At 40.1% G+C, this 27,251-nt stretch overlaps 1 pseudogene; it reads left to right on the top strand.

The window, feature by feature from the left end:
* On the top strand, positions 1 to 26,929 carry LOC119887810 (annotated as a pseudogene).
* The last annotated feature ends 322 nt before the right edge of the window (positions 26,930 to 27,251 follow it).

The following is a 27,251-nucleotide window of genomic DNA, read 5'->3' as shown; positions in this document are numbered from 1 at the left end:
ACAAGAAACAAGACAGTTGCAAGCCTTTAACTCGAGTTATGTAAAGCTTTTGATGGGACAGTTAGGTCCTAGAGATGTGGTGACAACAGCTACGCAGAGGGGGCCAATTACATCTTTTGTCAAGGGCCCAAAGTTTCTGGTGGCGCCGCTGTTTCCACGATCTGCCTTTTCAGAGAGATCGTGCTCAGTTTCTGTGGCTCATACACGCAGTTCAACATCGCAAGTCAGCTGCCTGCGTCCTCCGCTGTCTACAAAGGAAACACTGTAACTGTTGGGCCTCGTAAACATCAAAGTTCCCCGTGTGCCCCGCTGCTCTGCCTTAACTCTCTGGGATTTACGGAGTTTGCTGATGAACAGAAAGTTACTTGTTGCTATAGTTACCGGTGACCGTGGCTAACTAGCTGCTGTTATATAATTAGCTCAGTTAGCTTAGTGGTCATAGCTGACTCAGCCCGGACTGGCAGCACCAGGGGAGAGTTTTGTGTTTAACGTTACACCTGTTAGTGAAGCACTGCAAGGTTTCAGGCAGGATAGAGCGGCATGAACGGGACTGAACACAGAGACCAACAGGGAATATATTACCGAGGTGATTTACATCATTTACTTTTTGCTAAACCGCTAACTGTGTCTGTAGCTAGTAGTTTGGTTAGCCGTGCTGCCAGCTGTCCTTTATTAGCTGAGTCAGCCCCGGGGTGCAAAGAGTCAAACCTGGAAAGAAAACCACCTCGGTCCTGTAACGTTATTCCCTGCTGTCAAAATTGGCCTCTGTCGGTTTGTGTTGGGTCCCGGTCCGGCTGCAGTCATGACAGGGGGGTTAACGCACTTTAAGCGCTAATCAAGATCTGCAACAAGTCCCTCCCTGTCTTTGTGTTTTTAAATGTGCAGAAGAAAACAGCACATTCTTTCATAAGAACAAAATAAATCAGTCCTTTTAAATCAGGCTATATTGTATATGATTAGTAAAGTTGTTATTTTTCTCTTTTAAACAAATAACTTGCAAAACAGTCTTGAAAACCAACAAGAAAATGAATCGTGATAAGATCGTGAAACGTGACCTGCCTGAAATAAATTGTTGTCAATTTTTTCACTCTTCAACACTGAAACACAGGTTTTGTCAAAGGTCACAAATGTATCATTCAGTAGCTCTGTAGCCAATTATTATGCAATGACAATTTTCTACATTTGCGCAAAACCTGAGAAAGAGCCTGAAAACTTGAGCAACACATGCTGCATCTTAAATCAAAGAATCAAAACACAACAGCATGCTTCATTAAGTTATATTCGTTCATTATTCATCCTCCCTGCAGGTCCCTGTTAAGCCATTCCACGCTAACCGCTTCACCTCCACTCCCCTCCTGCTCACTCTGTCCCTCGGCCCTGTCACGGTGACTCTCTCCCTCTGCTTGCTGTCCAGCTGACGTTGAAGCTACTGAAGCCCCGGTAGCAAACTTATCCGTTATTTTGGCACGTTTGGTGGCATCAGTCTCAAGATTTATTTTTATTTCTTTGGCCCGCAACTTCCCCCTTTACTGACACAAGAAACAGAGGGCAGAGGGGGAGGGAGTGGGTGCTAGTCACAGATGTGGGCCAGCCCAGTGTCACTAGGCCTGTAGACAAATGAACCAATGTGCTGCTGTCTGTGCTTTATGGGGGTCGTTGGCAACAGCTATACAGTTATATGAATAAATATCTTATATTAGCCAGATACCAGTCCCCCCTGGAGGTCACCCTCTACAGCAAAACCGCCAGCAAGTCAGACCTGCACACACGCACAACAGCAGACCATCATTTTGCTCAGTCACAGACCCACATTCACAATGCTGAACCAGAACCAAAGACACTACCATAAAATACAGGCGGCATTATCATTACTTATTCCTAATTCTCTTCATTTCAAGTTTTAAGTTTGAACTTACTCTATTTTTAGCAAAGATCTCGTTTCCTCTTGCTCATGTTGACTGTGAATGAAATGTAATCTAAATTCAATAAAGTAGTAGTTTCTAGTGGTAATGAAATGCCAAAGTATGATGTTTGTTTTGATTGCTGTGTCAAAATATTTCATCTTGCAAATTTGGTGAATTGTTCTCCTGGATAGTTTCAGTTGAGATAAACACAGGAAAAGAGAGAGAGGTTTAAAACTGGACTAAAACTGAATGTATTTCTTGCCTGTGGGGCTGCACAGGCAGTAATTTCCTTGTTTTATGTCTTTGTTCTAAATCAAACAGCACAGAGACCAAAGGCTGAACTGAGCGCTGACAGGAGAGACTTTCCAGCAGGGGGCAGTGTGACCCTGAGCTGCTCTGTGAACCCGTCATCTGGTTGGAAATACTTCTGGTACAGAGGAGAGAAAACCTCTGAACCCCTGAACACACAAGATGCTGTCTTCATCTCAGATGGACAAATCAGTGTCTCACAGGGAGGACTCTACTGGTGCAGAGGAGGAAGAGGAGACCCAGTTTACTACACAGAGGACAGTGATGCAATCGGTATTGACAAAACTGACAATTTAGATTTACTGTATAAAATACAAAATGCAGAAAAACAATGTACATGCATGATTAATAATTACGAAAAAGGTGAAAAACATTTAAGCTTTTGTTATTTTATTATTTGTGGCTTCTTGATCAGTCACAAACAGGGCTGTTGTGACTCTGCAACCAAACTGGTCTGAGATATACTCAGGAGAGACGATCACTCTGAGATGTGAGATCAAGGACGGAGGAGACACTGAGTGGGAGTACGAGTGGGAAACATCCATCTCATACAAACCTCTAAAACAAAGTGAATACATGGAAATCAGAGCCACCGTTAATAATCGTGGGAACTACAGGTGTAAGGGTAAACACAAAATGGCTCTGTATTCCTCAACAGAGTGGAGTGATCCCTTCACACTGACACTGTCGGGTACGTTTTACTACAGTTTATTTGTTGTGAAAATATCATGATTTTAAAGTTCCACCCAACTCAGTAAAAAAAAAGTTGCGGAAAAACTAAGAGGGGCGATCATTCAGTAGCACTCGAAATTTACTACCTAAATATTTATTTAGTCACAGATTAAATTGAACAATAAAAGAGTTACAGTGATTAAATTCAGTAAAGTATTTTCTGTGGCCATGTTACAGTGAGTTTATCACCAACCATGGGTGAAATTCATTATGTATTCTTTTTCATGAAAGTATTTTAATTGGGTTAATTCACAGGAACAGTAATGACATTTTTTCATCTTTGTTGTAAATTTCACAGCTCAGAGACCAAAGGCCAAACTGAGAGCTGTCAGGAGAACTATTCCAGCAGGGGGCAGTGTGACCCTGAGCTGCTCTGTGAACCCGTCATCTGGTTGGAAATACTTCTGGTACAGAGGAGAGAAAACCTCTGAACCCCTGAACACACAAGATGCTGTCTTCATCTCAGATGGACCAATCAGTGTCTCACAGGGAGGACTCTACTGGTGCAGAGGAGGAAGAGGAGACCAAGTTTACTACACAGAGGACAGTGATCCAGTCAGCATCAACAAAATTAGTGAGTTTGATATTTGTTTTTTTATGGAAGTGCATTGCATTCACCTAGGAAAAAAATGTAGACACCTTATCGCGTAATTACCAGAAAATATCTCATAATTATGAGAAACATTAAGAACATCAGTCATCGCTGAACTACACTACAGGAGAAGTGGACAATGATTGCACTATTGAATTTAATCTTCTTTTATTTCTTTCTCTATATGAGGCACTGGGAAATACTGATGTTATTTATGTGGATGGCATTAATATTTGTATATCAGCATTGACTGTGGTCAAGAGAGCTACGCTTTGTTTTGTGATGCGTGTATTTGGTATTTACTAGGCATTATGGTAACATCACGTTACAGCAGATTTTAGAAATAAAAGTGAGCTTCTGGTGAACATATTGTAATATTATATATTATAATGTAATATATGTATATTGTAATATTCAATGAATATTACAATACGTGAATGAAAGATTAAATGAAATATGTAAATAAAAAATGATTAAGACTACAGGAGTATCTAAATAAAATATTAATATTTTAACTGAATTATCTCTAAATTCACATTAATGTTTAAAGAAAACCTGTTTCCACTGAATCATTTCACTTCAGAGTGATTGCAGACCACCACAGTGTCCCTCAGTCAATAGCAGAGCTATCTGATGTAGGATTTCAAAATTAAAGCTTATGTTTCACTTCATTTCACTTCAGAGAGTCTTATGTTGAATTTCAAAATGTACACACACACATAAACAATATATACACTACTGTTCAAAATTTTGTGGTCACTTAGAAATGTCCTTATTTTTGAAAGAAAAGCACTGTTTTCTTCAATGAAGATAAGTTAATCAGAAATACAGTCTAGACATTGTTAATGTGGTAAATGACTGTTCAAGATGGGAACGGCTGATTTTTTATGGAATATCTTCAGAGGCCCGTTTCTAGCAACCATCACTCCTGTTTTCTAATGGTACATTGTGTTAGCTAATCGTGTTGAAAAGCTAATTGAAGATGACAAAACCCTTGTGCAATTATGTTAGCCAGCTGAAAGATGATGTGCTGATTAGAGAAGCTATAAAACTGGCCTTCCTTTGTTGATCTGGAGCATCAGCATTTGTGGGTTCAGTTATACTCTCAAAATGGCCAGAAACAAAGAACTTTCTTCTGAAACTGAAACAGTCTATTCTTGTTCTGAGAAATGAAGGCTATTCCATGTGAGAAACTGTCAAAGAACTGAAGCTGTCGTAAAATATTGTACAAAGAAAAATACATATCTCAGACCAGCTAATAAAAAGAAAAGATCAGGGTGTAATCTTTCCTACGTCAGATAGCTCTTGACTGAGAGACACTCACACGTCACTGTGAAGTGAAATAAGTAGTGCTGGGCAACGCTTAAAATTTGTAATCGCGATTAATCATATGATTTTCTTGCGATTAATCTCATTGTTATGCACAAAATTGAATAATGAATTCTAAAGTAGTTTATTGCTCACTTTGATTTAAATGTACTGCTATATACACAAAAGTGTAATAACATGTGGTTTGCAAACACTTTAAACAAAGAAGGTGCTTTTTACCAGCAGTATTCCCTTTACACAGTAGCAATAAATGATTTCTTATAAATGTCAACTTCTCAAATTTTAAACCAAAGCTATTTGCCACTGCCAGGGCGTTACCTTTTATCTAGCCTGTTAAAACAAGTTACCATCAGAGTCCAGTTTTCATGGGATTTTTTCTGAGCAGGTATCAGCAGAAACAGTCTATGTTCAGTAGCAAGTTTCCCTGTTACAGTGCGGTGAAGTGGTCCAGCACAAGCTGTACTAGGTGTGTTCCCGTGAAACTGTCGCGGTCGTGCTCGCCTCACGCACACGCCCGCCTGCTGCCGAAGTTGAATTGTCTTGAACTTTTTGTTCGTGACGCGCAGCACCAATCACTGGAAGAGAGACTGATCCTCGCTGTTTATGAATTTCCAGAATCTAAATAGTTATCAGGACATCAACAGGAGGGAATTCACATGGCAGAGAGTCCCCGCAAAACTAAATGCAGGCCTATCAGGTAAAGTTAGCTTATGTATAATTTTAATTTAAGTTAAAAAGGCTACGGCTGTGTAGCGCACAGAAGCCGTTGCCATGGTTACAATCCATAGAGCGCCTGCCGTTCACTCGCGGAGTGCTGTCTCCCTGTCTGTTCACCTGAGTGAACCTGCCGAACCTCTCCGCTGCTTGTTTGTGAGGGTTATTTGCAGGCTGATCAACATCCTACCTCTCCTGTGACCCATGGTTTGACTGTAGGCCTACGTGTATTCAGAGCCAGTGAGCAACGGACTTCAAAATAATAATTGTCGGCGTTAATTAATTAATTAATTAATTAATGCATGCCCAGCCCTAGAAATAAGTCAGTGGAAACAGGAGGGTTTATTTAAACACCAATCTGAATTCAGAGAAAATTCAGTGAAAATGTAATAGACATTTTTCCAAAATTTGTGTAGTCTTAATCATTTATTTATTTCATTATTTCATTTAATCTTTCATTTCTGCCACATATTGAATATTACATTATGTTCACCAGAAGCTCACTTTTATTTTTAAATCTGATGTGACACGATGTTACTGCAATGTTTACATACTAATATTCATGCGATCCACATTAAGTGATATCAATATTTCACAGAGTCTCATACAGAAAAGGAAAAAAAGCAGGTTAAATCCACGAGCTCAATCATTGTCTTTCACTGCAGGTCAGCGATGACTGATAGCCGAACTAGCCTTCCTTAACATCCTGATAATTAGGAGATCCTGATCTCATCATTATAACATCTTATCTCGTAATTTTGAAATAATATTTTTTTATTTCTTTGCTGAATGCAATGCGCTTCCATAATCTTTTAACATAATGTAAAAAAATGTTGTATCCATAGTTATTAATTAATAAATCAATTATGTTTTGATCTAGATTTACCATTTGTATCCTTTCCTCTTTTATTTTTGTATCCTAACTGGGTATTTTTTGTGTAAACAGTGTCCAACAGGGCCGTTGTGACTCTCCAACCCAACTGGCTTCAGATCTTCAGTGGTGAGACGTTCACTGTCAGATGTGAGATCCAGGGAGGAGGAGACACTAAATGGACGTATGAATGGACACCAGCCAAATTAAACAGACCTCCAACAGACAATGAATACAGGATCAGCAAAGCTACTGTGTCCCACAGTGGAGACTACAGCTGTAAGGGTAGAAGAGACTCATATTCCTCAACAGAGTGGAGTGATGTCATCAAATTGACAGTATCATGTAAGTTGGACCGTCTGTCATCTGTAATGAAAATGTAAAATCTAAATAACGCAACAGAAAACTCTTATTTCTCCAACAATTATGTCGCTCTCTTCAGGTCACACAGTAACAAATGATGTTTGTTTTTTCATGTGGGAACAAAATAAGTGAAAAGGAGCCAGTAATCAGAGTACTGCAGCTTTTAAAATATAATCATTCACAGGGAAATGTACAGGAATGAACAACAAATATCAAGTAACTTATAGGTGTAACGATGGTGCAGTTTAACACTGTTCACCACAGCAAGAAGGTTCTGGGTGTGAACCTAACCTTTGGCCAACTGGTTGAGTTAACTCACAGGTTATGTTAGTTCAGATTAATCTCCTATTTGGCGAGTCTACATTGCCTGTAGGTGTTAGTGTGAATGATTGTCTGTGTTGACTGACAGTCTGTCCAGGTTTAGCTCTGCTGTCACACAATGTGAGCTGGGATAGACTCCAGCTCCCTGTGACCCTGCAAAGGATCAGTGGGTCCAGATAATAAGATCAGTAGATCGGATGTATGATACAGTTGTCTTCCAGAAAAAAACACAGTGAAAGTGTTAAACTTCACTCTTCAACACTTAAATATAGGATTTATCTAAGGGCACAAATGTAGCATTCAGTGGTGCAGCATAATATTATAATGTAATTGCTTTTTATGTATTTATTTTGTTTTATTAAGATAACTGCCACCTATTTCCAGGAAAAAATAAATCAGTAATAACTCCTCAACCATTAGGCCGAGATGTATAATTCTAGTCTCTTTTAACAGGTTAGAAGCTAAGAAATATGGATCAACTGTAAACGAACCTTTTCTATTAAAGAGTGAATAGAGATGCAATAAAGGAAAATATGATATTTTCATCCTCGCCTGATAAAAAGCTATATTTTTGATGCAAAAAACCATCATCCAACTGATTATAATGCAACTGAATTTATTCTAATACACCTAGAATACACCTGTAACTGTAAATTTGATGAAAAGAAACTAATATGCAACAGTTATTACACAATTTTTCAAAAAAATACCAGGTGAATGTCCATGTTTTGGGCATATTTACTGTTTATATGTTCATTCGTTCTATTGGGAGTTTTCTTCAAAACACTATTCCCCACAACCATGTTCCAAATACCATAAAGCTCCCAAAACATTGAAATATTGATTGAAACAGTGAATATTGATCATCATTCCTGCGACAAAAAGTACTCCCGTTCTTTACAGGCGCACACGTTGAACATCCTACAGGGCTAAATGGGCTCTTTCTCTTCGTATTGAGCAGACAAATCGATTGGTATTCTGCATATCTGTGTAGCTCCTATGGGCCAGTAGAGGCCAATAAAGACCGCCTCCCCCAAAGCAACTCTTCTTCTCTCCTTCAATCTGACGAGAGAAACAAAACCTAAAAAGCTCATTGATCACCAAGATGGTGAGGAAGGTCTCTATTGACACAGATAGACACAGTTTTTGGACTGAATACAGCTAAAACAACAAAGTTAAGTCAGCAGTTGTAACTGTAAATGTATATTGGTGTGTTGTTATTATTAGTCGCCTAAGTCAGTTTTGTGAGTTGAGTGATTTGAGTTACACAACTGAACAGAGCTGAAGCTAAGCTTTCTTTAGAGTGGCCGGACTGCGGTGTGGGATGAGAGGAGAGATATGTGGAAGGCAACTTGTGCAGCCATGTACAGTGATTACAGAGTGATTTATGTTGTGATATAAGTTTGTGTAGATGCTTGGTGTTTGTGTGTTTGGTGTGGTCGGATTGAGATGCTAGTTGAGCCTCCTAGCACACGAAGGTGTCTGGCATGCATAGGGTGACAAAATAATCTGATCGTCCATGATTTCTCATTTGCATTTTGAGGCGAAAAACGATCGTCTGGGCTTACGTAAATTCACAGAGTTTCTAGCCTTCTGCAAAAAAGTCTGAAGACTTCAGCAACACATCTCTTATTGCGGCGTATACCACTAAAACAAACAAACCAGACCCACCAAAACAACTAAAACGCAGCAGCAGGCTGGAACATGAGGATTTACACTGAAGACGCGTCACGCTGAACCATTGTAACATATTGAGTCTCTTTATTACGCTATTTCACATATATAGAAAACCAATCACTTACTTTGAGTGATGCATGTTGTAGGCAGTGCAAAGGTACCTCAGAGACATCAGTGAAAGATGTTAGTAATGATGACGACGATGGTAACGGTCAACAGAAATTTTTCCCCATGCTCACCCTGCAGCCATGATCAAAACCCAAGCTTCCCCACAGGTGAGCACACACACATTAATACAGACACCACGCCCCCGGTCACACCCACAGTAACCGATGACGTCACGATGCGCGTGCATGTACACTACAGTGCAAAGAAAAAGAGAGGAAACCTAATAAAAACCTAAACAAACCCAGTGTATGGCTCCTACATCTCTTAATTCAACAAGTCTCTTAATTTGAGTATTTCTTGCCTTTATGTGCTACACTATTTAAATTGGAGAGAGTAGTAGATACAGTAATTAATTAATTTGCTTTTTTATGTCATTCTTCTAAATCAAACAGCACAGAGACCAAAGGCCCAACTGAGCGCTGACAGGAGAACTATTCCAGCAGGGGGCAGTGTGACCCTGAGCTGCTCTGTGAACCCGTCATCTGGTTGGAAATACTTCTGGTACAGAGGAGAGAAAACCTCTGAACCCCTGAACACACAAGATGCTGTCTTCATCTCAGATGGACAAATCAGTGTCTCACAGGGAGGACTCTACTGGTGCAGAGGAGGAAGAGGAGACCCAGTTTACTACACAGAGGACAGTGATGCAATCGGTAAAGAACAAAAAGGCTATTTTTCAATATGATGTGGAAAAACAAATGCAGAAATAATACATTGTGTGTTTAGGTGTAACGATTAAGACTGAAGAATGATTAACACTAAAACATTGTGTTTAATGTTAAACCTTTTCTAATTTTTGTGTTTGGGGCCTCTTGATCATGGACAGTCACAAACAGGCCTGTTGTGACTCTGCAAACCAGCTGGCCTGAGATATACAGAGGAGAGACGATCACTCTGAGATGTGAGATCAAGGATGGAGGAGACACTGAGTGGGAGTATAAGTGGTTAACACCCCACTCAGACACAGTGACAAAACACACATACGGAGTTATCAGCGCTACTGTTAACAGTGGTGGGAACTACTGGTGTATGGGTGAACACAAAAAAACCCATTTATATTCAACAGAGTGGAGTGATCCCTTCATGCTGAGAGTGTCGGGTAAGTTGGACTGCACTGATTCATTGTGAAGATGTCATGATTTGAACTATCAGCCAAGTCAGCGACAAACTGTGTGTTGTTGTTTTGTTTGTGTGTGTGTGTGGGGGGGCTTCGAGATGTAGTAAAATTTGATGTATTCACACAATGTTGGGCAGTTACACGTTACTCGGGGCGGAGCTAGACTCTCAGCACAGTGGGGCCCACCTGCTACATGATGTTGGACTCGCTCTGAAAGTCCACTGAGCCCGTCTGCGGCGCGGCTTCAGAGTCTGGTCATTCTAGTCGATGCTTGTGCTCACACCAGAAGCCTTGCAGTGCGTCCCAGAAGCGTCTCTGCGCTCTGCTCTGTGGAGAATAGGCAGCCAGTCTATTTTTGAGAAGCCGCGTCAAGCAGCACAGAGCAGATGAACCGGGCAGGAAGTCGGAAACAGAAACGGCATAAAGAATCCAGTTGATTTTCAAAATAAAACAACCTGTGCAGACTCAAACACAGATAAAACAGACAAAAAAGAAACCATTTAACTAGCCTTCTTAACCATTGTAGGAGCACACACTAGCAAAGCAAACACTAATCACCAAATCAGCTAAATCAAAACATGTCAGTAAAATCAGGTAGGCAAAATGATCTTATTCTGAAATGCTCCCAGTGGGATGTGCAGTCTTACAGACTATGGAACAAAACTGTTTCACAGAGAGCTGTGAAGAAGGTAGTAGAATCACAAAAAGGACATATTAAAAATAAGTCATTAACGTGGGGCAGGCTACACGCTCTGCTGCTGAGACGGAGTATGGGAAAGATTGAGTGCCGATACACATGGCAACACGTGAACAACATGTGAACAACATGTGAATGAGGAGTGCTGGTCACAGTGCTGACAAATTAGTGCTGGTGACCCTGGAGTGCAGGCTGGGTGGTCCCAGACCACATAGAGCACTCTGTAAAATATTAAAATCAAGAAAGTCCGTAGTTGTATGTGAAGGGGATGTTTGTAACTAGGGTTGGGAAATATTACGATGTTTGATTGTGAACCATAAAATGTCTCCACGCAGGGGCGCCATGAAGTGGGGAAAAGGTAGGACAATTCCAAGGGCCCCTGACTGACAGGGGCCCCAAAAATAGGTAAAAACTAATATCAAATTATATTTATATAAACCATCATGTATCTGCATGAAATGGTTCGGTCCTGCCTCAGTGCACTGTGATTAGTGTTTAGATGCAGTCAGAAACACAGTAATCACAATGTTGCCTAGTAATCCAAAATCTGGTTTTCAAAAAAGGAAAGAGAGAAAAAACGAGACAAAAGAAAGGATGTCAATCTGTAATCCAGTTTTTCACTAAGAAAGGTTGGCAGCCTTTAGTCTGTGAGTTATATTAACCTGTTGGCTTGATGTCCACAGTGAAATAATCTAGCTAGCTGCAGACTAGTGTTAGCCTATATTTCATCAACATTTAATCAGTGTGCAGGGAAACGTTTAGCAAAAGATTCATATTGAATCATTGTCCCTGCCCCTTTTAGCAGACTAACAACAGATGAGTCAGCAGCAGCCCAGTCTCCCCATAACTGTAGCCTCCCTGTCCCAGTGAAGAAGGTGAGCAGCACTGTGTGAATGACAGGCCAGTTAGCATCATGCCAGGGAGTCTGTGGGGATTTCTCTGTCTCTCTTGCTCTTTTTATCATAATAAAAAGAAAATGAAATATTTATTAATGACAGAAATTCAGACACAAATTATTTTCTCACATAATGATCATTATGAGATAAAATAAAAACAACCTCCTGTCTGTACTGGATGCTGGACAGTTGGAAACAGTGAGTAGCTCACCTGTAATTTACAGACAATATTAAAATATTAGTTTGATACATTCATTTAGATTTAATTATGGCTGTTAAATGACAGTTCAAAGATTGCCATAAGGACATTTTTATGGTGGCTTTTAATCTTGCATCAAATAGTGAACTGCATACTGTTTGCAGACTTGCATGTACAAATCACCAGCAGTAAATATTGTGCCAGCACTAGTGTTGAACTACAAGAAACAAGACAGTTGCAAGCCTTTAACTCGAGTTATGTAAAGCTTTTGATGGGACAGTTAGGTCCTAGAGATGTGGTGACAACAGCTACGCAGAGGGGGCCAATTACATCTTTTGTCATGGGCCCAAAGTTTCTGGTGGCGCCGCTGTTTCCACGATCTGCCTTTTCAGAGAGATCGTGCTCAGTTTCTGTGGCTCATACACGCAGTTCAACATCGCAAGTCAGCTGCCTGCGTCCTCCGCTGTCTACAAAGGAAACACTGTAACTGTTGGGCCTCGTAAACATCAAAGTTCCCCGTGTGCCCCGCTGCTCTGCCTTAACTCTCTGGGATTTACGGAGTTTGCTGATGAACAGAAAGTTACTTGTTGCTATAGTTACCGGTGACCGTGGCTAACTAGCTGCTGTTATATAATTAGCTCAGTTAGCTTAGTGGTCATAGCTGACTCAGCCCGGACTGGCAGCACCAGGGGAGAGTTTTGTGTTTAACGTTACACCTGTTAGTGAAGCACTGCAAGGTTTCAGGCAGGATAGAGCGGCATGAACGGGACTGAACACAGAGACCAACAGGGAATATATTACCGAGGTGATTTACATCATTTACTTTTTGCTAAACCGCCAACTGTGTCTGTAGCTAGTTAGTTTGGTTAGCCGTGCTGCCAGCTGTCCTTTATTAGCTGAGTCAGCCCCGGGGTGCAAAGAGTCAAACCTGGAAAGAAAACCACCTCGGTCCTGTAACGTTATTCCCTGCTGTCAAAATTGGCCTCTGTCGGTTTGTGTTGGGTCCCGGTCCGGCTGCAGTCATGACAGGGAGGTTAACGCACTTTAAGCGCTGTTGGCGCCAATCAAGATCTGCAACAAGTCCCTCCCTGTCTTTGTGTTTTTAAATGTGCAGAAGAAAACAGCTCATTCTTTCATGGGAAAATTAAATTAAAAAAATTACATATTTCAAAATAAATCAGTCCTTTTAAATCAGGCTATATTGTGTATGATTAGTAAATTTGTTATTTTTCTCTTTTAAATAAATAACTTGCAAAACAGTCTTGAAAACCAACAAGAAAATGAATCGTGATAAGATCGTGAAACGTGATCCTGCCTGAAATAAATTGTTGCCATATCGCCCACCCCTAGTTGTACACTTTTTAAATTTTTTCACTCTTCAACACTGAAACACAGGTTTTGTCAAAGGTCACAAATGTAGCATTCAGTAGCTCTGTAGCCAATTATTATGCAATGACATTTTATATAGAAATTTTATTTTATGAATGAGTTTCTACATTTGCACAAAACCTGAGAAAGAGCCTGAAAACTTGAGCAACACATGCTGCATCTTAAATCAAAGAATCAAAACACAACAGCATGCTTCATTAAGTTATATTCGTTCATTATTCATCCTCCCTGCAGGTCCCTGTTAAGCCATTCCACGCTAACCGCTTCACCTCCACTCCCCTCCTACTCACTCTGTCCCTCGGCCCTGTCACGGTAACTCTCTCCCTCTGCTTCGCTGTCCAGCCTCCTCCTCCTCTGCCTGGCAGCGGCCTTATCCTTTACTCCTTCAAGTGCCTGCGGCTGCACAATGTCGGCTACTGCAGCTGACGTTGAAGCTACTGAAGCCCCGGTAGCAAACTTATCCGTTATTTTGGCACGTTTGGTGGCATCAGTCTCAAGATTTTTTTTTATTTCTTTGGCCCGCAACTTCCCCCTTTACTGACACAAGAAACAGAGGGCAGAGGGGGAGGGAGTGGGTGCTAGTCACAGATGTGGGCCAGCCCAGTGTCATTAGGCCTGTAGACAAATGAACCAATGTGCTGCTGTCTGTGCTTTATGGGCCGGTCGTTGGCAACAGTTATACAGTTATATGAATAAATATCTTATATTAGCGCCAGATTACCAGTCCACCCCTGGAGGTCACCCTCTACAGCAAAACTGCCAGCAAGTCAGACCTGCACACACGCACAACAGCAGACCATCACTTTCGCTCAGTCACAGACCCACATTCACAATGCTGAACCAGAACCAAAGACACTACCATAAAATACAGGCGGCATTATCATTACTTATTCCTAATTCTCTTCATTTCAAGTTTTAAGTTTGAACTTACTCTATTTTTAGCAAAGATCTCCTTTCCTCTTGCTCATGTTGACTGTGAATGAAATGTAATCAAAATTCAATAAAGTAGTAGTTTCTAGTGGTAATGAAATGCCAAAGTATGATGTTTGTTTTGACTGCTGTGTCAAAATATTTCATCTTGCAAATTTGGTGAATTGTTCTCCTGGATAGTTTCAGTTGAGATAAACACAGGAAAGAGAGAGAGGTTTAAAACTGGACTAAAACTGAATGTATTTCTTGCCTGTGGGGCTGCACAGGCAGTAATTTCCTTGTTTCATGTCTTTGTTCTAAATCAAACAGCACAGAGACCAAAGGCCCAACTGAGCGCTGTCAGGAGAGACTTTCCAGCAGGGGGCAGTGTGACCCTGAGCTGCTCTGTGAACCTGTCATCTGGTTGGAAATACTTCTGGTACAGAGGAGAGAAAACCTCTGAACCCCTGAACACACAAGATGCTGTCTTCATCTCAGATGGACAAATCAGTGTCTCACAGGAAGGACTCTACTGGTGCAGAGGAGGAAGAGGAGACCCAGTTTACTACACAGAGGACAGTGATCCAGTCAGCATCAACAAAATTAGTGAGTTTGACATTTGTTTTTTTATGGAAGTGCATTGCATTCACCTAGGAAAAAAATGTAGACACCTTATCACGTAATTACCAGAAAGTTAAGAAATCAGTCATCGCTGAACTACACTACAGGAGAAGTGGACAATGATTGCACTACTGAATTTAATCTTCTTTTATTTATTTCTTTATATAAGTCACTGGGAAATATTGATGTTATTTAATGTGGATGGCATTAATATTTGTATGTCAACATTGACTATGGTCAAGAGAGATACGCTTTGTTTTGCGATGCGTGTATTTTGGTATTTACTAGGCATTATGGTAACATGCCTGTTGGAGCCATTCTGTGTATAGCCATGGGTTGGCGCTGTGTGCAGCCACAAGTCTACTTAAGACATTGGGTAATTAGTGCAGGTGTGGTGCACTGCGAGGTGCAGGGTTTTTGACCGTGAGGCACGGCGTGTAATTATGGAGACTGACTTGAGTTAAGTTATTATTGAATAAATGTTTTATTTTTTGTTATGTTAATAAATGGATTGGCATATCCGACGTTAAGTTCAGACTTTTGAAAGTTTATTATTTTATTTTATTTAATTATTTTAAGCCAAAAAGGAAACAGCACGCCCGAAACACGCGTGCAAAACAACTTAAATGTGCGCCAACAATTAGTCAAAAACCCCCTCTGTATGAGGAAAAGACTGATAAAGTTGAAACGACACGGTTCTTGTGCTGTTCGTGCACTGTCACGGGGATCGGCTGAATGGAAAACGCTGGCGCATCAGATGCAGTAGGCCCATGGGCGCAGCGGGCCTCACATTGGACAGTGAGGCGGCCATCATGGAGGTGACGGACGGCGGAGATCGAGATCGGTAGCGGACGTCGGTATAAAACGCTTTGAGACTCACAGTGAACAGTGAGGAGGTCCGGATGGGACGCGGTTAGGACGGACGGACGGACACCTTAGGCGACGGTCACGGAGGTTTGTGTGCGGCTTCACATTGGACAGTGAAGAAGGGGCACTTTGATGCAGATACTCGGACAGTGGAGGAAATTCTTGTGGACCTAGAACGAGTAAAACGAGTTAACGGCAGTTAGCACACACACATAAAAAGATGTATGCATTAAGAGCTGCAGTTATTAAAGTATAAACAGCAAGAATAAAAAGAGAACACAAAATATTGACATTTGGTTAAAGTAAACGAGGACTTGAAATAAGAGACATTTGGGTCGAGGGGTTTACACAAGAAAAGTAAAGTGTTTATGCTTTATTTCTGATTTCTCGTTTTCATATTTAAATGAAATGTTTTTCTTTTGTTTTGCTTTTTCTTGGTTAAAAGCGATGTAAAATGGATGAAAATGATCAAGGTATCGAGGTAACATGTGGTGTCGGCTGACTCACAAAATGATAAAGAAGAAGCCTCCGTTAAAAAAAAAAAGATCTATAAAACCTACAGCAAAAGCATTGCTTTCTAAACTAAATGACTTGGAGACACTAAGAAAATCCAAATTAAGTAAAGCTGCCAATCTAAAAAAAAGTGTTCAAGGTTTAATGTGTGAGTCTGGTTATGAAGCTGAAATAAAAGGCAGCTTCAGCAAATATCAAGCTTTGATTAATGACGCAAAAGTTGCACATAATAATCTGCTTGAGTTGTTACCCGTAGAGGAAAAAGAGAAGCATGAGACCTGGTTCAAAGCAAAGCTTTTAAGTGTGCATGAATTTTGCCAGTGTGTGGAAAATCATTTTAAGAGTACAAATAATGGTACTGCAGAAGAGGTTCACCTTGAGGATGAAATAAAGCCAACGGACAGTGTATCAAATGTTGGAACATCATCATGCATTAACAGCCGCACCAGTGAAAGATCAAGTCGATCAAGCAAGGCTGCATTTGAAGTTGCAGAAGCCAAGAAAGCTGCACTTCTGGCACGCGCAGCAGCGCTAAAAAAGAAACATGAAATGGAGAAGGAGGTGGAGTCATTTCGCAAAAGAATGGAACAAGTGGAAATGGATGCTGAGATTGAAGCCTCGGATGCAGAGTTGGCAGTACTGCAAGCATTTTCAGATCAGGATAAAATGGGATCTTATTTTGAGAAACAAAGATCGAAAGAAATACCTGACATTTCTGAAGCAAGGTTTGAGAAGTCTACAAGATTGAGGAAAAATAAAGGCTTACCTGTTGCAGTTGCAAGACCCGCTGAAAATGTTGTACATGCAGTTGATGACAATTCTACACGACAAATTCTGCAAAAGCAAAATGAAATATCCGAGCTGCTCATTCAACAACACAGAGCAAGCCAACTGCCACCAAGACAAATGCCTGTTTTTGAGGGTGACCCACTGAAGTTCAAAACGTTCATGCAAGCTTTTAAGCACTGTGTGGAAGAGAAAGCTGCATCTAAAGGAGATTGCATGTATTTTTTGGAAAGGTACACCAGAGGGCGCCCACACGACCTTGTACAAAGCTGTTTACATATGAGTGCGGAGAGAGGATTTGAAACCGCTAAAGCCCTCCTACAGGAACACTTTGGTAATGAAACCAAGATCACAGCAGCTTATATGGAAAAGGTTCTCAACTGGCCTGTGGTGAAGGCTGAAAATGTTTCGTTACTACAGGACTATGCATTATTTTTACGTGGCTGCAATAATGCAATGTCAGATTTAAGGGATATGAGAGAATTGGACATGTCTGCTAACCTCAAAATTGTTGTTTCGAAACTTCCTTTTAAATTGAGGGAAAAATTTAGAAATTCTGCATGTGATATTCAAGAGAGACACAACCGCAGACCAAACTTTAATGACGTTGTACACTTTGTGGAATATCAAGTCAAAATCTTGTCTGATCCTATTTTTGGTGATATTCAAACTACTGAAAGAGTACATGTTAAAAGGGATGTGTATACAGCAAAGTCTAAGTTGAAGCGAGACAACTTTGCTACAAACGTCTACGCTGTTCGCAAAGTACAACACAAGGACACACAGGAAGGTAAGCATAGGGACAGCAACATCAGCATCAATTGTTTATTCTGTTTACAAAATCACAGTCTGGATGAATGTCAACGATTTGACAATAACAAACATCGTGAAAAGATCAACTTCTTAAAGGAAAATGGAGTGTGCTTTGGTTGTCTCAACATTGGGCATTTGAGCAAAAATTGTGATAAGCGTAAAATCTGTGCAAAGTGTAAACAGAGCCATCCAACAGCTTTACACATTCACGTCAAACAATTGGACAAATCAATGAACCCCAGTGAAACTAAACCAGCTGTAAACCATACGCTTGTGTCAGCTCAGACATTTGGGAGCCAGACCGGGGCCGGTTGCAATGGAATGCTCTCCATCCTGCCAGTTCAGGTAAAAGCACAAAAAGGCAACAAAGTGATTCAGACCTATGCTTTTCTGGACAATGGCTCAACATCCACATTCTGCTCTGAAGCTCTTATGCGTAGGCTTAATCTCACTGGGACAAAGTCAAAAATATGTTTGTTAACGATGAGCCCAAAGACATCAGTGTCAACATACATTGTGAATGGACTTGAAATAGCAATGGTGAATGAATGACAATGGTGGTCATAGTGTTGCTGTTAACCGACTATCTGTGGAATCACTTCAGCTGCTATTGGAGAAGCAGTACCAAAGTGACTTTAATGAAAAAATCGCCGACGACAGAGAAGAAATGTCAAGACAGGAGGCAAGTAATAATAAATAATAAAATAATGGACCAATCTGTAAACTTAAAAGACGGACATTACAGTTTAAAATTGCCATTCAAAGCTCAGAAAGTGACACTGCCAAACAATCGTTGTATTGCTCAACAGCGCCTCACTGGATTAAGAAGGAAAATGGAAAGAAATGAGAAGTTCCACCAAGAATACGCAAGCTTTCTTGAGAATGTCATCAGCAGTGGCTATGCAGAAATAGTACCACGGGATGAATTGCGTTGTGGAGAAGATAACCTGTTCTATATTCCTCATCATGGAGTGTATCACCCACGCAAAGGCAATTTGCGAGTTGTCTTCAACTGCGGAGCCAAGTTTAAAGGAACTTCTCTGAACGAACAGCTTCTGCAGGGTCCGACCCTCACAAGTTCCTTAATAGGAGTGCTTCTACGTTTCAGACAAGAACCAGTTGCCTTTATGTACGATGTAAAGTCTATGTTCTATCAAGTCAAAGTGGCTGAGGAAGACAAAGACTTTCTAAGGTTCCTGTGGTGGCCTAATGGAGATCTGTTCAAGCAAGTTGAAGAGTACAGAATGACATGTACATCTCTTTGGAGCAGTGTCATCGCCTAGTTGTGCATGTTATGCTTTAAGGAAGACTGCAGACGACAATCGGAACAGTTTTTCGGACGAAGTGATTGACACTGTACCTAGAAATTTCTATGTGGACGACTGTCTGAAAAGCTCACCATCTGTGCAGAAAGCGGTACAGATTGTACATGACCTGGCTGACCTTTGCCAGAAAGGAGGATTTCATCTTACACAATGGATCAGTAACAGTTGCAAAGTCCTTCAAACAATTCCTGAGAAGGAACACTCTAAAAATGTGAGTGAACTCAATTTGGAAATAGACCAACTCCCAGTGGAAAGGGCACTAGGGCTGCATTGGTGTATGGAAAATGACAACTTTAACTTTCACTTGAACTGCAAAGAACGGATGCAAACACGACGAGGGATTCTATCAGTCGTTAGTTCAGTGTATAATCCCTTAGGGTACCTTGCGCCAGTTCTTCTTCCAGCCAAGCACATTTTACAAGAATTGTGCAGAAGGAACTATGGCTGGGATGAAGAAATTCCACAAGCCCTAAAACAACAATGGATAAATTGGTTGACTGACCTAAAAGGGATCTCAGAGTTCAGAGTGAGTAGATGCTTGAAACCACACGACTTTGGAACACCAGTCCATGCTCAATTGCACCACTTTGCTGATGCCAGCGAGAGGGGATATGGCATGGTAACATACCTGAGGTTACAGAACAAACCTGGTCAGGTACATGTTTCCTTTCTTCTTGGAAAGGCCAGAGTAGCACCACTTAAACCCATAACCATCCCTCGTTTGGAACTCACTGCTGCTGTTTTAGCTGTTCGGGTGGACAAGATGGTAAAATCAGAGTTACAGCTTTCTTTACCAAGATCCTGTTTCTGGACTGATAGTAGCACAGTTTTGAAGTACATCAGCAATGAAAACAAAAGATTCCGAACATTTGTGGCCAACAGAATAAACATCATTAGGGAAGCTTCAGACCCAGCACAGTGGCGATATGTTCACACAAAACAAAATCCTGCAGATGACGCATCTAGAGGACTGACAGTCCACAAGCTTCTGAACAGCAAAACATGGTTATCAGGTCCAGAATTCCTGTGGAAAGCAAGAGAAACGTGGATACATTATGAAGTAGAATCCACAGTAGAAGAGGATGATCCAGAGGTCAAACTGGAGATCTCTACCAACACAATAACTATTCAAGAGGATAATGCAACCAATCAACTCATCATATATTTCTCTGACTGGAAAAGGTTGAAGGTTGCAGTTGCATGGTTACGCAAGGTTAAGAAGACTCTATTGGAGTTGAGTCAAAGAAGAAAGCAACTTGTGATGGTTGAAATGGCTGATCTTTGTTATGTGGACAAGAAAATGTTGGAAGCCAGAAAGTCATCAGGACGAGACAGTATATCAACTGAGGATCTATTAGCGGCAGAAAATGCTATCCTTCAGTTCTGTCAAAGGGAAAGATTTGACAAAGAGATTTGTGCACTAAGGACAGGAAAACCTGTAACAAAGTGTAGCCCTATCTACAAGCTGAATCCTGTTCTAGAGGATGGACTGTTAAGAGTAGGTGGAAGATTGTCCAGGACTACAATGCCCGAAGAGAGCAAACACCCAGTCATCCTGTGTAAAGATCAGTACATCTCCATGTTAATTCTTAAAAATGTTCATGAACAGACAAGGCATGGTGGGAGAAATTGCATCCTCTCCAAATTGAGAGAAAAGTTCTGGGTCACTCATGCCAATGCTGCAGCAAGAAAAATCTTGTCAAGTTGTACTTTTTGCAAACGTCACAAAGGAAAATTGTGTGATCAAAAAATGGCTGATCTTCCCAAAGAAAGGATTACTCCAGACTTACCTCCATTTACTAATGTGGGAGTGGACTATTTTGGGCCTATTGAGGTAAAGCAAGGGCGTTCCTATGTGAAACGTTATGGAGTTATCTTTACATGTATGGCCAGCAGGGCAGTTCATTTAGAAGTGGCGCACTCATTAGACACGGACTCTTGCATCAGTGCTATTCGTCGATTCATATGCCGAAGAGGACCCGTAGCACACTTTCGCTCAGACAATGGCACAAATTTCACAGGAGCAGAGAAGGAGCTAAAAAGAGCAATTGCAGAGTTAAACAACAAATCAATTGAGAAAGCTTTAATTCATGACAACATCAAATGGACGTTCAACCCACCTACAGCTTCACATCATGGTGGTGCTTGGGAAAGCATGATCAGACTGGTCAGAAAGGTCTTGGTATCTGTTTTACATCTACAGACTTTATCTGATGAAACCTTAGTCACAGTCTTATGCGAAGCCGAAGCAATCTTGAATGACCGACCAATTACAAGAGTTTCTGAGGATCCTAATGATTTAGAACCCCTGACACCTAATCATCTTCTTACTTTGAAAAGGAAACCAATTTTGCCTCCAGGCCTGTTTGATCAAAGAGACCAGTACGTAAGACGAAGATGGAAACAGGCTCAGTATCTTTCAGATTTATTCTGGAAAAGGTGGACAAAAGAGTATCTCGTTACTCTACAGGAGAGACAAAAGTGGAACAAAACAAAACGTAATCTTACAGTAGGAGATATCGTTTTGGTTGCGGATGCTACTGCACCAAGAAATTCTTGGATGATTGGAAGAATTATTAAATCTTTTCCGGACAAATCGGGCATAGTTAGATCTGTGCAAATCAAAACCAAAACAAACATAATTGAGAGACCAGTGACAAAATTAGGCCTATTGGTAGAACAGTCAATGTAAAAGTGAACAAACACACCAAATAGGGGTTTATTTGTTCATTTATTTGTTTGTTGTTTTTATTGTAAGATGTTTTTGTTGCATTTATGTCTCCATACATGTGTATGTTTATAATTGTTATGTCTTGTATTGCCATGAACAATTAGGGGCCGGTTGTGTTGGAGCCATTTTGTGTATAGCCATGGGTTGGCGCTGTGTGCAGCCACAAGTCTACTTAAGACATTGGGTAATTAGTGCAGGTGTGGCGCACTGCGAGGTGCAGGGTTTTTGACCGTGAGGCACGGCGTGTAATTATGGAGACTATTGAGTTAAGTTATTATTGAATAAATGTTTTATTTTTTGTTATGTTAATAAATGGATTGGCATATCCGACGTTAAGTTCAGACTTTTGAAAGTTTATTATTTTATTTTATTTAATTATTTTAAGCCAAAAGGCAACAGCACGCCCGAAACACGCGTGCAAAACAACTTAAATGTGCGCCAACAATGCCGTTACAGCAGATTTTACAAATAAAAGTGAACTTCTGGTGAACATATTGTAATATTCAACGGGTAGAAATGAAAGATTAAATGAAATATCTAAATAAATAATAAATGATTAACACTACAGGAGTATCTAAAAAATGTTTTATATTTTAACTGAATTTTCTCTAAATTCACTTTATATTATTAAAAGAAAACCTGTTTCCACTGAATCATTTCACTTCATTGCAGACCGCCACAGTGTCCCTCAGTCAATAGCAGAGCTATCTGATGTAGGATTTCAAAATTAAAGCTTATATTTCACTTCATTTCACTTCAGAGAGAAAGTGATGACTATAGAGGCTTATGTTGAATTTAAAAATTTACACACACTTATAAACAATATATATGTCACTTGGATATGTTCTTGTTTTCAAAGGAAAGGCACATTGTGTTTTGATCAGCTGATCAGAAACACAGTGTAGACATTGTTAATGTTGTAAATGACTCTAGTTGCTATAAACGGATGATTTGTAATGGAATATCTACAGAGGCCCATTATCAGCAAACATCAGCCCAAATGGCACGTTGTTTTTACTAATGCAAGTTTATCATTTTATAAGGCTAATTGATCATTAGAAAGACATTTTGCAGCCATGGTAGCACAGCTCAAAAACTGTTGTGTTGATTAAAGAAGCAATAAAACTGGCCTTCTTTAGACGAGTTGAGTGTCTGAAGCATCAGCAATTGTTCCATTACAGGCTCAAAATGACCAGAAACAAAGAACTTTATTCTGAAACTCGTCAGTCTATTATTGTTCTGAGAAATGAAGGCTATTCCATGTGAGTATTTGTCATAGATCTGAAGCTCTCGTACACTATTGTGCAAAGAAAAATACATATCTCAGACCAGCCAATAAAAAGAAAAGATTAGGGCGTAATCTTTCCTACATCAGATAGCTCTGGTATTGACTGAGGGACACTCACACGTCACTGTAAAGTGAAATAAGTCAGTGGAAACAGGAGGATTTCTTTAAACATCAATCTGAATTCAGAGAAAATTCAGTGAAAATGTCATTCACACATTTTTCAAAAATTTGTGTAGTCTTAATCATTTATTTATTTCATTATTTCATCTTTCATTTCTGCCACACACATTTAATATTACATTATGTTCACCAGAAGCTCACTTTTATTTTGAAATCTGCTGTAACACGATGTTACCGCAATGTTGACATACTGATATTAATGCCATCCACATTAAATAACATCAATATTTCCCAGAGTCTCATACAGAAAAGGGGAAAAGCAGGTTAAATTCATGAGCTCAATCATTGTCTTTCACTGTAGGTCAGCGATGACTGATAGTCTAACTAGCCTTCCTTAACTTTATGATAATTAGGAGTTCCTGATCTCATCATTATAACATCTGTTTTCGTAATTACGAGATAAGGTGTCTTTTTTCTGAATGCAATGCGCTTCCATAATTTTTTAACATAATGTAAACAAAATTTGTATCCATAGTTATTAATTAATAAATCAAGTACGTCTTGATGTAGATTCACCATTTGTATCTTTTCCTCTTTTATTTTTGTATCCTAACTGGGTATTTTTTGTGTAAACAGTGTCCAACAGGGCTGTTGTGACTCTCCAACCCAACTGGACTCAGATCTTCAGTGGTGAGACGTTCACTGTCAGATGTGAGATCCAGGGAGGAGGAGACACTAAATGGACGTATGAATGGACACCAGCCAAATTAAACAGACCTACAACATACAATGAATACAGGATCATCAGAGCTACTGTGTCCCACAGTGGAGACTACAGCTGTAAGGGTAGAAGAGACTCATATTCCTCAACAGAGTGGAGTAATGTCATCAAATTGACAGTATCATGTAAGTTGGACCGTCTGTCATCTGTAATGAAAATGTAAAATCTAAATAACGCAACAGAAAACTCTTATTTCTCCAACAATTATGTCGCTCTCTTCAAGTCACATAGTAACAAAAACACTATCATAAAATACAGGCGGCATCATTACTTCTTCCTAATTCTTACCATTTCAAGTTTTAACTTAATCTATTTTAGCAAAGATCTCTTTACCTCTTGCTCATGTTGACTGTGAATGAAATGTAATCAAAATTCAATAAAGTAGTAGTTTCTAGTGGTAATGAAATTCCAAAGTATGATGTTTGTTTTGATTGCTGTGTCAAAATATTTCACGTTGCAAATTTGGTGAATTGTTCTCCTGGATAGTTTCAGTAGAGATAAACACAGGAAAAGAGAGAGGGTTTAAAACGGGACTAAAACTGAATGTATTTCTTGCCTGTGGGGCTGCACAGACAGTAATTTCCTTGTTTTATGTCTTTGTTCTAAATCAAACAGCAAAGAGACCAAAGGCCGAACTGAGCGCTGACAGGAGAGACTTTCCAGCAGGGGGCAGTGTGACCCTGAGCTGCTCTGTGAACCCGTCATCTGGTTGGAAATACTTCTGGTACAGAGGAGAGAAAACCTCTGAACCCCTGAACACACAAGATGCTGTCTTCATCTCAGATGGACAAATCAGTGTCTCACAGGGAGGACTCTACTGGTGCAGAGGAGGAAGAGAGACCCAGTTTACTACACAGAGGACAGTGATCCAGTCAGCATCAACAAAATTAGTGAGTTTGACATTTGATTTGTTTTTTAAACATAATTTAAAAACTGTTTGGAATCCATAATTATTAATTGATAAATAGATTTTGCTGTAGATTTACCATTTTGTCATTTTTGTATCCTCACTATGAATTCTTGATCATGAACAGTCACAAACAGGGCTGTTGTGACTCTGCAACCAAACTGGTCTGAAATATACTCAGGAGAGACGATCACTCTGAGATGTGAGATCAAGGACGGAGGAGACACTGAGTGGGAGTACGAGTGGGAAAATCCAGCTCATACAAACCTTTAAAAGACAGTGAATACAGGATTAGATCTGCTTACTCATCCCACAGTGGAGACTACAGGTGTAAGGGCAGAATGAAAAGTGCACAGCAGTCTTCAACAGACTGGAGTGATCCTGTCAAATTAACAGTATCAGACAGTGAGTCACATCACATTTCTCTCAAAGTGAATATTATACAGTTCATTTAAAGGTTGTTAAATGTTTTTATTTGTAAAAATCCCTCTCCAACAGAGCCCCAGCCTGTCCTCACTGTGTCTCCATCCTGGCTGAGTCCTGGAGCCTCAGTAACTCTGAGCTGCAGAGTTAAAGATCCATCTGCAGGATGGAGGTTCTTCTGGTTTAAGGCTGTTCCCAAACTATCAGGCAACTACTACGACCAAGAGCTGCTACCTGGCAGCAGCAACGGGACTGAACAGGATTCCTACATCGTTCATGGACAGACACACACAGCAGGATATAAGTGCAGAGCTGGAAGAGGAGATCCAGTGTATTACACTTATTACAGTGAACCAATGTTTGTCTGGTCTGCAGGTCAGTTTGTTTCTGTCTGTGCTTCTCTCAAGATGTTTTGTCTTCACCTCGGTTCATCCACTTTCTGTCTGTGACCAACACACAGTATCTTTAAAACTAACACTTATACTGACAAATAATTGGCTGTGTACATTCATGCTCCCCCAACAGAAGAAATGTATTGATTGTGGTGACCTTGTGATCTTTCCTCTCTCACCAGCATCAAGACAAACTTTCTGCTTTCCACCTTACTGGGTGATTTTACGTACTGGACTGGGAGGATTTCCTTGTTTCCTTCTGACTTTATTCTGTTTTCTTTTTTAATTAATCTGATAGCATAAAAACACCAAAGAGAGACATTTTGCTGAAACTTTATTTCTTTATTGCAATGAGTACTTTTACTTTGGATACTGAAGCTCATCTTACTTCTTATACTTTACTGACACAACAGGCAGGACGTGCAGTTAGAAGACACCTGGTTAGCGGTCAGGTAGGTGTGAGACAGACAGAGGAGTGAAAATCAGTTAATGACAAACCAAAGAAATCAGCAGGTTAATGGACAAGTTGAACAAACAGAGACGACTTTAACAAAAAGAGGAAAACACTGACTGTGTATAGAGAGACAATGCAGCATGTTTCAGTTCGAAATACTCACCTCTGTATCTTTGAAAGATGGCAGGTGAAAGTAGGTAGTTTCCCACTTTACAGACAACAGCAGCTGTAGTCACTTGGTTGTTTATCATTTAAATTAAACTCAGATTGTAGCAAGTTTTCAAGATAGAAACCAGTTTCAAAACACTGCACCTTGTTTTAATGTTTGCACTAATACTCAGCAATAAAGGAATATTTGTGTTGTAGCATTTTAAATCTTAAGATCTCTGTTTGCTTTGACCCCTTATTACATGTTGTTTTTCAGATTTTCATTCATCAGCGTCTCTCACAGTGAGTCCTGACAGAGTGCAACACTTCACCTCTGACTCTGTCTCACTGAGCTGTGAGGGAAACTCTACTGAGTGGAGAGTGAGGAGGTTTACTGAGGACGACTACCGGTCATACTCATCATGCTCCTACTGGGGCACAATGACTGGATCCACATGCATAAACAGTAACCAGCAGAGTGATGCAGTGTACTGGTGTGAGTCTGGATCAGGAGAGTTCAGCAACGCAGTCAACATCACTAAACAGAGTATGGTTTCATTATGTTTTCTGTCTTGTATAAATATTTTAAACATCATATTATGTGTTTCAACATACTGAATATTAGATGTTGTGTACATTTACACTGAGGAGGATGATGTACTGAAAATCTGACAAGAGTTTGGCCCATTACTGCTTCATGGTATCTGAGTAATTGTAGGTGACTAACATTAACCAAAACCTTTTATCTATTTACTGTAGATTTAATATATTCTATAATAATCCAAACTGAATTTTATCATTAGTAAATATCATCAACTTTTAACACAAAAATGTTAAAATAAGAAAATCTCCCTCTTTCAAAGTATTTTGTTATATTTTGATGTCTTGAATCATTC

The sequence above is a fragment of the Micropterus salmoides genome, unplaced genomic scaffold (genome assembly GCF_014851395.1).
Source record: "Micropterus salmoides isolate LMB-PRFRI ecotype aquatic unplaced genomic scaffold, ASM1485139v1 Ms_hic_scaffold_4324, whole genome shotgun sequence".
NCBI classification, from domain to species: domain Eukaryota; kingdom Metazoa; phylum Chordata; class Actinopteri; order Centrarchiformes; family Centrarchidae; genus Micropterus; species Micropterus salmoides.
This window is presented reverse-complemented; position numbering and strand designations above follow the sequence as displayed.